Genomic DNA, 13,740 nt, shown 5'->3' on the forward strand with positions numbered 1-13,740 from the left:
GCCCTTCTCTTTCTTTGAAGGAAGATAAAATGATTTATATCCTATTAGACTTCCAGAAGTTAACTTCCGTTTCTACATCACTGCAGAATTGTAGGGGACGATGAAATCTGCAGACCTCTTTAGAATCAAATAACTCTGCAAATTTTCTCTAAATACTTAGCATTCTATTTGTATTAGTCCATTTTCACGCTACTAACAAAGACATACCCGAGACTGGGCAATTTACAAGTCTTTAGTGGACTTAAAGTTCCATGTGGCTGGGAAGGCCTCACAATCATAGCAGAAAGGGAAAGGTAGGTCTCACATGGTGGCAGATAGGAGAGCTTGTGCAGGGAAACTCCTGTTTTTAAAACCATCAGATCTCATGAGACTCATTCACCGTCACGAGAACAGCACAGGAAAGGCACGCCCCCACAATTCAATCACCTCTCACCAGGTTCCTCCCACAACACATGGGAATTGTGGGAGTTACAATTCAAGATGAATTTTGGGTGGGGACACAGCCAAACCATATCACCATGGAAAAGCATTCTATTGAAAGGACACCCAATATTTTTGCCCATTACAAAGTTGTTTACATTTCTTCCTGGTACTATATATTTTAACTATATGGATTTAAAATTTTCCAGGATAAACTCTGTACACCAAGACCTTGCCAGAGAATATAATCATCAACTGTGGACTTTCTTACTATTATCAAATGAGAGAAATTTCATCTATCTCTCTATATATCTAACATCAACATCAAGATAAAAATGTAGTGATGAATCTCTAAATTTAACATTTTATTTGGGAAGAAAGAATTGCAATTCAGGGCATACCTACAGACGAGGTGGTCTTTGATATGCCTGAAGAACAAAGAAGGTTGGAGGTTTTATAAAAAAGAGAAACATTATGTATTGCTCTTTGAGAAAGTTAATTGGCACTAGTAAGGTGGGAGCTTGGAAGTTTTTATTGGTGAGTGATGGTGGTGGTTAAAATTAATCTTAGAATTGCAGCAGGTTGTTTCAGCAACTATTAGATAAAATGGGTTTCAGGTTACAGTGGGGAGTTTCAGCAGCTAAGCTTTCAGAGAATTAGATTTTTGGAGCAATGTTGTATATCCTGAGTGCTTTTCTGCTATAGCTTCTTGACTCTGTTTTAGTTGTGTATGTTAAGAATGACTCAATTTGTATGATCCACTTTCACATTACCCACCTCCACCCCCAATATACTTACACACAAACGTAGACATGTATACATACATGGGAATACTTAGACAAAAAGATGCATCCCATTCATTTCTCTTGAAGACGCGTAGCCTAGACTTGAGGTCTGGAGCCAGACAGGCATAGCCCACAGAACTATGTGTCTGTAACACAGTGTTTTGGCCCCTGTGGAAATTTGTCTACTAATTTGTATTCTCAGCTCACACATCAGTATTTTTTTAAGCTCCCACATGATCAAACTTGCATGGAAACCTAAACAATGTTGCATTTAGACTGCAAAGCTTCTTTGAGAGAAAGAGAAACTTTTTAAAAAAACTTCTTTGCAACCCTCAAGCAGGACACACATCCAGTGGTAGTTAAGAAAATGTGATTTGATCGTGGAAAGAGTTATAGAATATTAGAGTTAAAGATAATTTGTAGTTTAGAAAGGAAAAACATCTTGTCTACAGTTACCTATCCAATTAATAGCAGAACTAGGAACCCAGTGTGTTAGGCAGAATTTTAAGATGGCCCCATTACCTTCGCCCTCTGGTGCTACTTCTGAGATTGTTATGTTACATGTGTCAAAGGTTCTCTCTTGACTAAGCTCTAGTCAAGTTCTTCTGAGCCCCATTAGGTCCCATCCCTGGGCATATCCTTCAAGAGCCCAATTTTAGCAAGAATCCTGCTAAGTCAGTTTAGCCAGAATCCCCCACTCCCTATATCCGATCAAATTGCTTATCCTCCACCATCCCTTAGATGATATCTGATTACCCTGGTCTGCTTTCAGCAAGAATCCTGTTAGATCAGTTCAGCCATTATCCTCCTTACCGCTGATGTTACCTCTCAGTAACTTTCCATCCATTGCTCCTCACTATAAATTCCCACTTTTCCTTGTTATATTTACGGTTGAGCACAGTCTCTCTTTCCTACGGCAAAACCCCATTGCAGTAGTCTATATGCCAGTCTCAGTAGTCATAGTCCCTTCCTGAATGAAGTCTGCCTTCCTGTCTTTAACAAGTATTATTAATAATTTTTTCTTCAGTACTTACAGGGAGATTATTCAGGTGGGCTTAATCTAATCCCATGAACCCATTAAGGGAGCAGAGAGTTTTCTCCAGCTAGTGGCAGAAGAAGTCAGAAAGACTCAAAGTGTGAGGGGGATTTGACATGACAGCAGTCCTCTGTTGCAGATAGGGAGGGAGCCATGTGGAATGTCATTGAGGAGCTGATTGACCCCTGGCCCACAGCCAGCAATGACAGTAACCTTAGTCCTACGTCTGCAAAGAACTGAATTTGGCCAACAACTTGAGGAACTAGGAAGCAGTTGCTCACAGAGCCACTAGGTAAAAACCCTGCCTGTGAGAATCTAAGCCGAGAACCCAGCTAAGTCCCCTTGGGCTTCTGAGCTACAGAACTGTGAGATAATAAATGGGTGGTGTTTTAAGCTATTAAGTTTGTGGAATTTGTTGTGAAGCAATAGAAGTCTAATGCAAGTCTAAAGCCTTCCCTTCACAGCATTTGGTATCCTCACAGTCTGGAAGGAAGTTGGTCCTTCTTTTTCTCTGTAAAGGGTGGAGTGGTTTAGAACATGGTCCCCAACCTTCTTGGCACCAGGGACCGGTTTCATGGAAGACAATTTTTCCATGAACCAGGGGGCTAGCGGGGGATGGTTTCAGGATGATTCAAGCACATTCCATTTATTGTGCACTTTATTTCTATTATTATTACATTGTAATATATAATGAAACAATTATACAATTCACCATAATGTAGAATCAGTGGGAGCCCTGAGCTTGTTTTCCTGCAACTAGATGGTCCATCTGGAGGTGATGGGCGACAGCGACAGATCATCAGGCATTTAGTTAGATTCTCATAAGAAGCGCACAACCTAGATCCCTCACATGTGCAGTTCACAGAAGGGTTGATACTCCTATGAGAATCTAATGCCACCGCTGATCTGACAGAAGGAGGAATTCAGGCCGTAATGTGAGTGATGGGGAGCAGCTGTAAACACAGATGAAGCTTTGCTGGCTTGCTCACTTCCTGGTGGGTAGCCCAGTTCCTAACCATGGACCAGTACCAGTCCGCAGTCTGGGGGCTGGGGACCTCTGGTTTAGAGGGTAAAGGAATTTGAGTTCAGATGTTATCTCTGCTAATGGTAACCCCACTGCCATTGTTGAGTGGGTGCTAGGAGCCAGGCATTGTAACGGGAAGCTTTGCATTTGTTACTTTGATTTTCAACAGCTATCCATAAATTCTATAGGAATTTCTCTTTTGACAGATAAAATACCCAATGCCCATTAAGGCAAGCTCCTGACCCAAAGTAATGCTGCTAGTAAGTGGCAACGCAGAGTTCTATGTTATTTCTATCTGAACCTGTAGTTTTGTGCTGATGACATCCAGTGACCTTGTATTCATTTGCTGGGACCACTGTAACTAAGTAGCACAATCTGGATGGCTTAAACAACAGAAATTTATCTCCCAGTTCTGGAATTTGGAAGTCCAAGATCACTATGTCAGCAGGATTGGTTCCTTCTGAAGGCAGCGAGGGAAGGATGTGTTCCAGGCCTCCCTCCTAGCTCCCAGTGGTTTGCAGGTAATCATCAAATGAGCATCACCCTGATCTCTGCTGTCATATTCACATGGCATTCTTCCTGGGTGTCGGTCTGTGTGTCCAGATTTCCCATTTGATATGGACACAGTCATATCAGATTAGGCCCCACCCTAATGACCTCATTGTGACTTGATAACCTGCCAAAACCCTCTTTCCAAACAAGGGCACATTTACAGACCCTCGGGGTAAGAACTTCAACATCTTCAGGGATAGGGACACATTTCAATTCATTACAGACCTCAAGATCTAGTTTGTACCTTAAAGGCAAGAGAAATGCACTGGTTTGCAGGTGTGTGTTGCCTTTCCCCTTTAATCCCAGAGCTGGAGATTGATATCAGTACCCAAGCCCTGGGCAGAGGGATAAAAGGAGCCTTTGTGTTTCTCTTCCTGCCCGTTTAGTCTTCCTATCTCTTATCACTCCATCGTATGCCTTTGGGCTGTCTCAGCCTCCTCAGATCTTAGAAAGAGGAAGCTGTCCAATCCTCCTGGATCTGTTGCCTTTACCCCCTGCTTTGTCATCCAAATCCTGCTTATACTCAGCATGACTGCAGAGGCCTGTAATTGGGGGTGGAAGTGTGGGAGTGAGGAGTGGAGGAGGGGTGGTCTTCAGCATATTGATGAGGCTTCCTAGGAAGGAAGTGGCATCTGGGCACAGTCCAGAAGTCAGAAAATCTCTGCGGCCATCACTTTACTTGCTTCTCTCTCACTTTACCGGAAGTGAGTCTATCAATAGAAATATACCCTGCCCTGCCGTCTGTTAACTTTATACTGCCAGCCGGGCCCTGTTCTAGGTACTTTATATGTAAGATCTCACTTTATTTTCATTATAATCAACATTTGCACAATGTTTTATAATTTGTGGAGCATTTTTTCATTTGACCTTTGCTACATTCTTTTGAGAGAATAAAATCGATTTTATTTCCATTTTGTGGATGAACAACTGACTTGCTTGATGCCACACTACATATGATGTAGCTACTGCCTACTAGGTTCACAGATGCAGCCAGGTTCTCCAGGGGAGCAGCTAAAGGTCCTTTTCCAGAGGATAATTTTGTGTGTGTGTGTGAGATGGAGTTTCACTCTTGTTGCCCAGGCTGGAGTGAAATGCCACAATCTTGGCTTACCACAACTTCTGTCTCCAGGATTCAAGTGATTCTCCTGCCTCAGCCTCCTGAGTAGCTGGGATTACAGGCATGCACCACCACGCCTGGCTAATTTTTGTATTTTTAGTAGAGACAGGGTTCCTCCATTTTGGTCAGGCTGGTCTCGAACTCCTGACCTCAGGTGATCCGCCCGCCTTGGCCTCCCAAAGTGCTGGGATTACAGGTGTGAGCCAACACACCTGGCCCAAAGGAGATGTTTTATTCCCATCTACTGCTGGGAATCTTTTAGAACCTGCCTCCTTCTAAGGCCCATGTGGAAGGCAGCCATGTCTTGGATCTCTATTACATGCTGAAATTAATATAAATGAGTCTGTCTCACTCACTCATTGTGCAGGCACACATAAGCCTTGTGATCTTGCTTTTGGAAAGAAACTATGGCTTTACTTTGATAGAGTTGAGGGGTTAGTGTGTACTGCCCACTGGCTCCCAAGAGACAAATCCAAGGGAAGGTGGCAAAACTTAATAGCTCATGACATTATTCTTCCATTTATTCCTTACAAGCATCCTTTTTGCCTGGTGGAAGTCTTGCAATCTTTTATAGAAGAAAAGTAAGACTCAGAGAAGCTAGATAACTACCCCAGGTCACACAGTGATAGTAAGGGGCAGAGAATTTGAACTCAGACCTGTGAGTTCCAACCCCCGATGCAGTCATCATCCGTAGCCAGAGTTTTTGCTGAAGTCTTTGTTACCTATTCTTTGGGAAGCATGGCTCAGCACACAGTAGGTGCTCTATAAAGAATGATGATGTACATATTTGTCATTTACTGCTCCATAGCAACCCCCAAACTTAGCAGCTGATAACAAGGCACATTATATTATCTCATAGTTTCTGTGGAGCAGGCATCCAGACAAGATTTAACTGAGTGGTTCTAGCTTAGGATAACTCCTATAGTTGCCATCAAGCTGTCAGCCAGGCTTGTGATCACCCAGGTCTGGAGGATCTGCTTCCAAGTTAATTCATGGGGTAGTTAGTAGGACTCAGCTCCTCACAGGCTATGGACTGCATACCTCATCACACGGGTCTCTCCATAGGCTTCCTGAATGTCCTCATAGCGTGGCAGCTGGCCTCATCTAGAGCAAGCAATTTGAGAGACAGCCCAAGACAGAAGAAGCTGCAGTCTTTTATTATCTAATCTCAGATGTGACCGACTATCACTTCTGCCATCTTTTATTGGTCACACAGACCAGCCCTGGTACAATGTGGGAGGAGCCTATACAAGGGGGTGAATACCAAAGGGTGGAGTCACTGGGAGCCATCTTGCAGGCTGGCTGCTGAAGTAAACCAAAATGTTTCACCTCGAAATATACTTCATTGACGTATTTTGAGATGGCAGCTTAGAGAGCCTGCACACAGAAGTGGCCCTGCAAAGCTATCTTTTGTGGGGGAGATTTGCATCTGTAGAGAATCTGCATTGAGGCAGCCAGGCTTTCCCTGAAGCTTCCTCTTGTCCTTATCTAGAAAAGATTAACAGAGAGCCTGACACCCTTAAAGATCTGTAAGAAATATTTACTCTCTGTTCTCCCTGCAGGCTACTAAATGTGAGGTTTCATCCACATAACAAGACCACTTTTGCTAGCCACGTTTGTCACCCACAACCTGTCTTTCCACCATAACTCGATTACCACCATCATCTGTTTTTGTCTGTACTCTGAGCCCCCATTCTTCTGTAATCCCAAGATGGTGTGTAAGATTCTGTACCCCATTGGGGCATGGGGGCAATCACTCTGTGGTTCTCACCCATGCATATTAATAAATTTGTGTGCCATTTCTCCTATTAATCTGCCTTTTGTCAGTTTATTTTTCAGCAAACCTTCAGAGGGCAAAGGGAAAGTTTTCTGTTCGCCTCTACACTACCATAATTTGTCTGTATATTTTTACATTTTTCAGATAAATTCGCATATCTTATCTCATTTGTAAAAAGTTTTTTCTGGCATCAATTTACCTTGTTTTCCCAGTATATCAAAAGCCTTTCAAGGGAAAAGAATCTCACATTTACAGATTCTTTGCCCCTACCCCACAATCTGCCCAACCCATGTCAGTAAACAAAACAAAACAGAATTAAATGAAGCTTTTATGGTTTTGGAAACAGTGTTCATTGCATTAATCATGTAGGCTGCTTTACCTTCTTGGCCTCAATTTTTTTCCCTCTATAAAATGGGGTTCAGAGGAGAGAAGGTTGGACCAGATATTCTCACAGGGCCCTTCTGAGACAGGAATAATATAGTATAGTTGCAGTAGAATAGAAACTTCCAGGCAGCAGTTTCATATGACCAGCAAAAAGAAACTTTAAATAGCTACAGAAGCTAGGGACTAAGACCTTGAAAAACCAGGGTGTGGACCAAGCTGGCTAAGACCAACTGGACCCAACATGGAGCTGGATTTTACCTGGGTTTCTCCTAGGATCTCATTATATGCACACTAAAACACTAAATCCACCAGTGCCATGGAAGTTCCAGGAAGACCCATATTTTGTATAAAAATGGATGGTACTGCCGTTCTGAGAAATGTCCACCTTTTTCCAGGAATTTTAATGAATGTTCCACCCCTTGGTTAAAGAAACCCATAAGGGTAGCAGCCCCAAACCCCCTGCATGTGACTCTTGAGTAGGCCCACACTCCCCTTTCTTGAGTATATCTCCATGCTTTCACTCTTTTCTGACTCATCCTTGAATTCCTTCTCGCGACAGTATCAAGAGCCTGGACACTGGCTGGGGTTGAAGTCCTCCGGAGTTTGGGGATCTCTCCCAGCCCACCGGTATCATTTCCAGCTGCAACTTTTTTTTCTAAAGTGGAAGGGATCATCTCCACTTGACATACACAGAAACAAAGGCAGAGGCTTGAGGGGTTAACCAATGTCACCAGGGCAATCTGTGGCAAAGCTGTGAGCAGAATTATGTTTTCAGGACTGCTGGGCCAATGTGCTTTCTCCTGTTTTTGCTGCCTGCCTTTGGGGCTGGTGAAAAGCTGGGCCAGCCTCTGGTCACTGTATCTGTTGTCTTGGTAGTATTACTAGTACTACTAGTTCTACTATCATTATTACGGCTGCCATTCCTTTAGCACCTAATTGCCACACCCATGTGCAGAGTTTCTATTGTTCATGAGTCACAAAAATCCTATGAAATAGAAATTATTTCCATTTAACAGAAGATAAGCCCTAGGCAAATTTTTATCTGAATGATTGGCCTTAAGTCACCAAGGAGTGAGTAGAAAAAGTCTGAAATTTGGAGGCTAGATTGAGAGCAAACAGAAGCAGAAGGCACTGAATTCAGGTAACTTCATCCTAGCCACCTAAAGTGTCTGGCAAGGCAGCTGCACCCTAAGCAGCTGCCAGCCCCCTGTACTGAAGAGTGAGGTGACCTCCAGGGACACCTGTATGGAGGGTAACCTTGACACAATAGTTATCTGACTGTGTCTTGAGCAGGTGGCCTGCTATGCTCTGAGCCAAGAACAAGACGAGGATAAAAATTGCAACATGTTTGCTCTACATACACTGTGGTGCCCTTGACTTCCAGGCTGCAGAAACACCCATCAATGTGATGGGGCTGGAAGAGAAGACTTGGAATGCACTATTCCGGTAGCAGCCCGGCACATCCCCAAGTCTGCCTTAGAATGCCAGATACTGCTCTGCCACTTTTTTGCATAACCCAAGCCTCTTTTTTCCCCCATCTTAGGGAATTCACCTGTCTTTTCCTGAGTTTGGGCTACCTGTAGTCCAATGTCAACTCCTAACTCTAGTCTCTGTTACTTTCCAGTTCAGCATGATCTTGCCTAACCGCTTAACATATTCTAGACCTCAGTAGCAGTTATGAAACTTCTCAAAGAAGCTGCTTACTTTTCCCGGGACAAGAGAGCCCAGACTACAGAAGCCTGCTGATTCTCTTTAAAAATCGCTAGGGCTAGGAAGGAGAAAACTACTTTTTTATGCTTTGGAGTTTCTTCTAGCAAGAAGAAGGTGGCAAAACTCAATAGCTCATTATGTTATTCTTCCATTTATTCCTTACAACCATCCTTTGTGCCTGGTATAAGTCTTTGAATCTTTTATGGAAGAAAACTAAGACTCAGAGAAGTTAGGTAACTAGCCCCAGGTCACACAGTAATAATAAGGGGCAGAATCAGAATTTGAACTCAGACCTGTGTAACCTGAGCCATAGGCTGTAGGGCTGACAGTGGTGAGCACCTACCATCTACTGGACTGTATCTTTTTATAGATGCTTTCTGGATGTTGTCCAGTTTTAAACCTCACCACAATCCTGTGAGATAGGTCTCACTGAGTCACTTTATGGATTATAAAACTGGCTTAGTAAGTTCAAGTAACTTGCCCAAGGACTAAGAGTTAGATGTGGCAGGAACTAAGTAGAGTTCAGAATACCCTTGTGAGGTTTTCCTTCCTCCTGGGCCAAGAGGAAACCTAAGCTCCAGGTGCTCCCAATTAGATTGACCTAACTGATACCTGATTCTCTCTTGCAAACCCTGTTTCCCTGTAGTCCTCTCAGGTGGTGGGTGCCTTCTATCCAGTGACCCTTACCTACAGGGCCTGGTATAAGGTAGATGTCCTCCTAGCTCCTTATTGCTGCATTCAGACCATCTGCCTCCTCCTTCACTGACTGCTCCAAACCAAGCTTGAACTGCAAGTCACAGATCCCCTCCCACTTCTTACCACAATCAACTACCGCTCTCCAGACTCTCCCTCTAATTCCTTGAAGAGTAGGACCTGGCTCATTGTCACCCTTTCCTGAAACCACCTGTGCAAAAATTATAACAGTGCGACAATTATGACCGTGAAATAGATCTAATCTAACCAATTCCATCTTTCCTTTAACCTCCACACTCTCTCTGGTCATTCCTGAGTGTGAGTCAAGCTAACTTTGGGAGAAACTTAGTTTATACTTTAAATGATAATACCCTTCCCACAGCTAAACTGCCTTTGTACCTTTGTAAAGCTAGTGAAAGGCCACCAGGTGAGGAGGATGAGGGGGGTCTGAATTCTGCTAAAATGTAAGCATAGTTAACCAATAACCAGCCGTTATTCTGGGGGTACAAGATTTGCCACTTCCCCAGTTACTCATATAAATAACCACATTATTGTAGAACCTAAGATTGGCCTTTTAAGATGTCTTTTTAAGCTTTTGCATTTCTGATGACCAGATGGCTCCACCCCACCCAGAAGCAGACTCAGCACATGGGGACCATTTTCCACACCCCTGTGATTATATCTCCAATCAATCAGGAGCACCCATTCCCTGGCCCTTTGCCTGCCAAACTATCCTTAAAAGACCTTAGCCTCTGAATTTTTAAGGAGGCAATTTGAGTAATAATACAACTCTGGTCTTCTGTTTAGCTGGCTCTACGTGTATTAAACTTTCTCTATAGCAGTCCCCCCACCTTGATAAATCAGCTTTATCTGGGCAGTGGGCAAAATGAATCCAATGGGCGATTATACTCCAACACCTTTCCTCTCTAATTCTCAGGTACTTTAATACCAATACTTCAGTGAGACTTCCAATACCTTTCACCTTCTCACCATCTGTAGTTTTTTCTTCTATCCTACTTTAGACACTCACTGCCATTATTGTAGATTATGCATGGGAATGGCAATCATTCCATAAAGTCAATTTCATACATCCCATTTTTTGATATCTTTCTTTCTAGCTCACTCCCTGTAGTGTCTGAACTTCAATAACTCTTCAACTGCACCATGACCTACAATCTGTCACACCTTCCTCTTTGCTGTTCCTCATTCCTTCAGTGGCCTCCTCACATGCTGGGAGTGTTCCTACTCTAGGACATTTGCACTTGGTGTTTGCTCTTCCCCAGGATACCTGCGGCGTTCAGTCCTCACCTTCCTGCAAGGCTTTACTCCAGTGTCATCCTTCACAGTGAGGCCCACCCCAATCATTTTATTGAACATCATGCCTCATTCCAGTATTGTTACTCCTTATTCTCCTCCTATGATTTATTTTCCTCCATTGTACTTATCAGTAAAATATTATATATTCCTCTTTTTATTTATTCCTCTATAATGGAAGCTTTATGAAGGAAGGGAATTTTGTTCACTGTAACTCAGTGCCTAGAACAGTGCTTGGCACACATGTGGTTGTCAATAAGTATTGATAATTGAATGAAAACAATGGGCTGGGCTACGGCTGTATTTTGAACCCAGGTTAGTTGAACTAGAAAGTCTCTCCTTCCCACTACCCCAGGTCATTTCAAGATGAACAACAGATAAAAACTAGACTCGTGAGAACCATTGAGTTGGAGGATTTTCTAGGGGTGTGAGTGGGAGTACAAGGAAGGGATTCCATAAAACACACCAAATATGGGTGATTGACAAAGTAATACCAATTAAAATTTAAAAAAATCAAATGGTTGCTGATATAATGAAGGCACAGAGCCAATCCATCACTACTCTGTTCTTTCTCTTCCCTGCATACACACACACATGCACACACCTACATACATACACATATACATATGTATGCACACAAATGCATATATATGCACACATACACACACACACATATATATATATATATATCTTTTTTTTCTATCTATCTTTTTTTTTTTTAGACAGGATCTCACTCTGTTACCCAGGCTGAAGTGTAGTGGCTCAGTCAAGTTCAATGCAACCTCCATCTCCTGGACTCAAGCAATCCTCCCGCCTCAGCCTCCTAAGTAGCTAGAACCACAGGTGCATGCCACCACATCTGGCTAATTTTTGAAAAATTTTTGTAGAGATGGGGTCTCACCATGTTGCCCAGGCTGGTCTAAAACTCCTGGTCTCAAGCAATCCTCCTGCGTTGTTGGCCTCCCAAAGTGCTGGGATTACAGGTGTGAGCCACTGCTATATGTCTTTCTATTCTCTCTCTCTCCCCCTTACTCCCTTTCTGCCTCTCATTTTTTTTTACCTCTTACTCCTTTGACCTCTTTTCTCCTCTCCTTAGCTTTCTTGAAGAACAAAGCACATTACTTTTTGGAAATAATTTTAATTTCCAAAGTGTAGGAAAAATGAAATTTTCCCCCTCTCTGAGTTCTCTTGAGCATCCTGTGCTTTAATGAAATAAATGGCCTGGAGGCACATGTGGTGAGTGGAGGTTGGTTGGTAGGTCTGTCCGTGTTTGGGTTCTCTCTCTCTCTGCCTCCCTGTGTGGACTCTGTAGCTCTAGGAGGATGAGCAGGGAAGGAAAAACTTGTCATTGACCCCTCGTCTCATGCTACTTATGAAACAGAAATAAGTGACAGACAAGCCTAGAGATTTTGAAGAAAATGAAGGAAGGAGGGGGAAATCCCTTTGGTAGTGTATCTTGAAGCTGGCAGAAAAATGTAAATCCTCTTTCTGAATGCCAAGCTTTAATTTCCATGAAGGGATTAGCCTGAGGGAATCCAATTTTTCTCTCCCTCAATGAATTAGTCTACAACAGCTCCAAGTGGTAAAACCAGGGTGACAGTTCTGAGGTTGGGGCACCTGTCACATCAGTGGGAAGCAGAAATTGTCTCAGGAAAGTCTATTACATGGAATTTGGCAGTCCTTAATGGGCAGTATATGGAGCAGTATGGAAAAGACAAGAACTTTGGTTTCAGACATACTTGGGCCCAAATCCTTACGGTATTATTTTCTGCCTCTGAAATCTTGAGCATATTACTTAATGACTTCGTGCCTTGGCTTCCTCTTCTGTCTAGTGGAGATAATAATAGTGCCTACCTCACTGGGCTGTCATAAGGACTGGAGATGACACATAGTAATGATGACAATGATGGTGGTGATGATTAGAATAAGTTTGGACATTTACTTTGTGCCAGACATGGTACTAAAATGTATACATTAGCTTACATGAAGTGCTCAGAAAAAATGCTTGGCATGTAATGGGCATTGGATACATTTTAAGCAGCCTTATTATCAAGTACCATGTAGAAGAGTGAGAAAATTACTTTGAGGAACATGAATATTCAAGACACATGAATGTTTCAGGTTATCTCTCTGTTACGACGGAAACTTGATGCAAAAAGAGGCATTCATCAAGGTGGATTAGAAACAATTGCAAAATCTCAGTGACTTTACCCAACAGAGGTGTATTTCTCACTTACATGACATGTCCAACAGGGGTCAGCCTAGGGTTCTGCTCATCAACAGACTCAGCCTTTGGCTGACGGATGCTCCATCTTGACATGTGTTTCCACAGTTGCAAAAACATAGAAAAGGAAGACTGGAGGAGAGAAGCAGCAATTAAATGATTCTACTCAGAAGTAATATCTCTTGCTCTTACGTTTTTGGCCAAGGCAAGCCATTTGGTCACACATAACTTGAATGTAGTGGAGAAATACCATTAGAATGCACCTATTTCAGGAAAATTAATAAAATACTTGTGAACAGCCTAATGGCTGGGGACCCTGATGACTACTACAGAAGGGCACACTGTGGATGGTGGACATTCTGTTGATAAAATATGAATAATAAGAGCTACCATGAATAGGGCATCCATTATATAACAGATACTGTGCCAGGTACTTTGCACTGATGTATCAGTTAACCCTCCCAATAAGGGAATCTTAATAATCTCCATGTTATAATGTGGAAACTGAGACTTGAAGAGGCTTGCTTGGCCAGGCGTGGTGGCTCACGCATGTAGTCCTCTTGCTTTGGGAGGCTGAGGTGGGCGGATCACTTGAGCCCAGAAGTTGGAGACCAGCCTGGGCAACATGCAAAACTCTGTCTCAACAAAATATTAAAAAATAAAAAAAAAATTTTAAAGTACAAAAATTAGCCAGGTGTGGTGGT

The sequence above is a fragment of the Colobus angolensis genome, unplaced genomic scaffold (assembly GCF_000951035.1).
Source record: "Colobus angolensis palliatus isolate OR3802 unplaced genomic scaffold, Cang.pa_1.0 Scaffold162, whole genome shotgun sequence".
Taxonomy (NCBI): Eukaryota; Metazoa; Chordata; class Mammalia; order Primates; family Cercopithecidae; genus Colobus; species Colobus angolensis.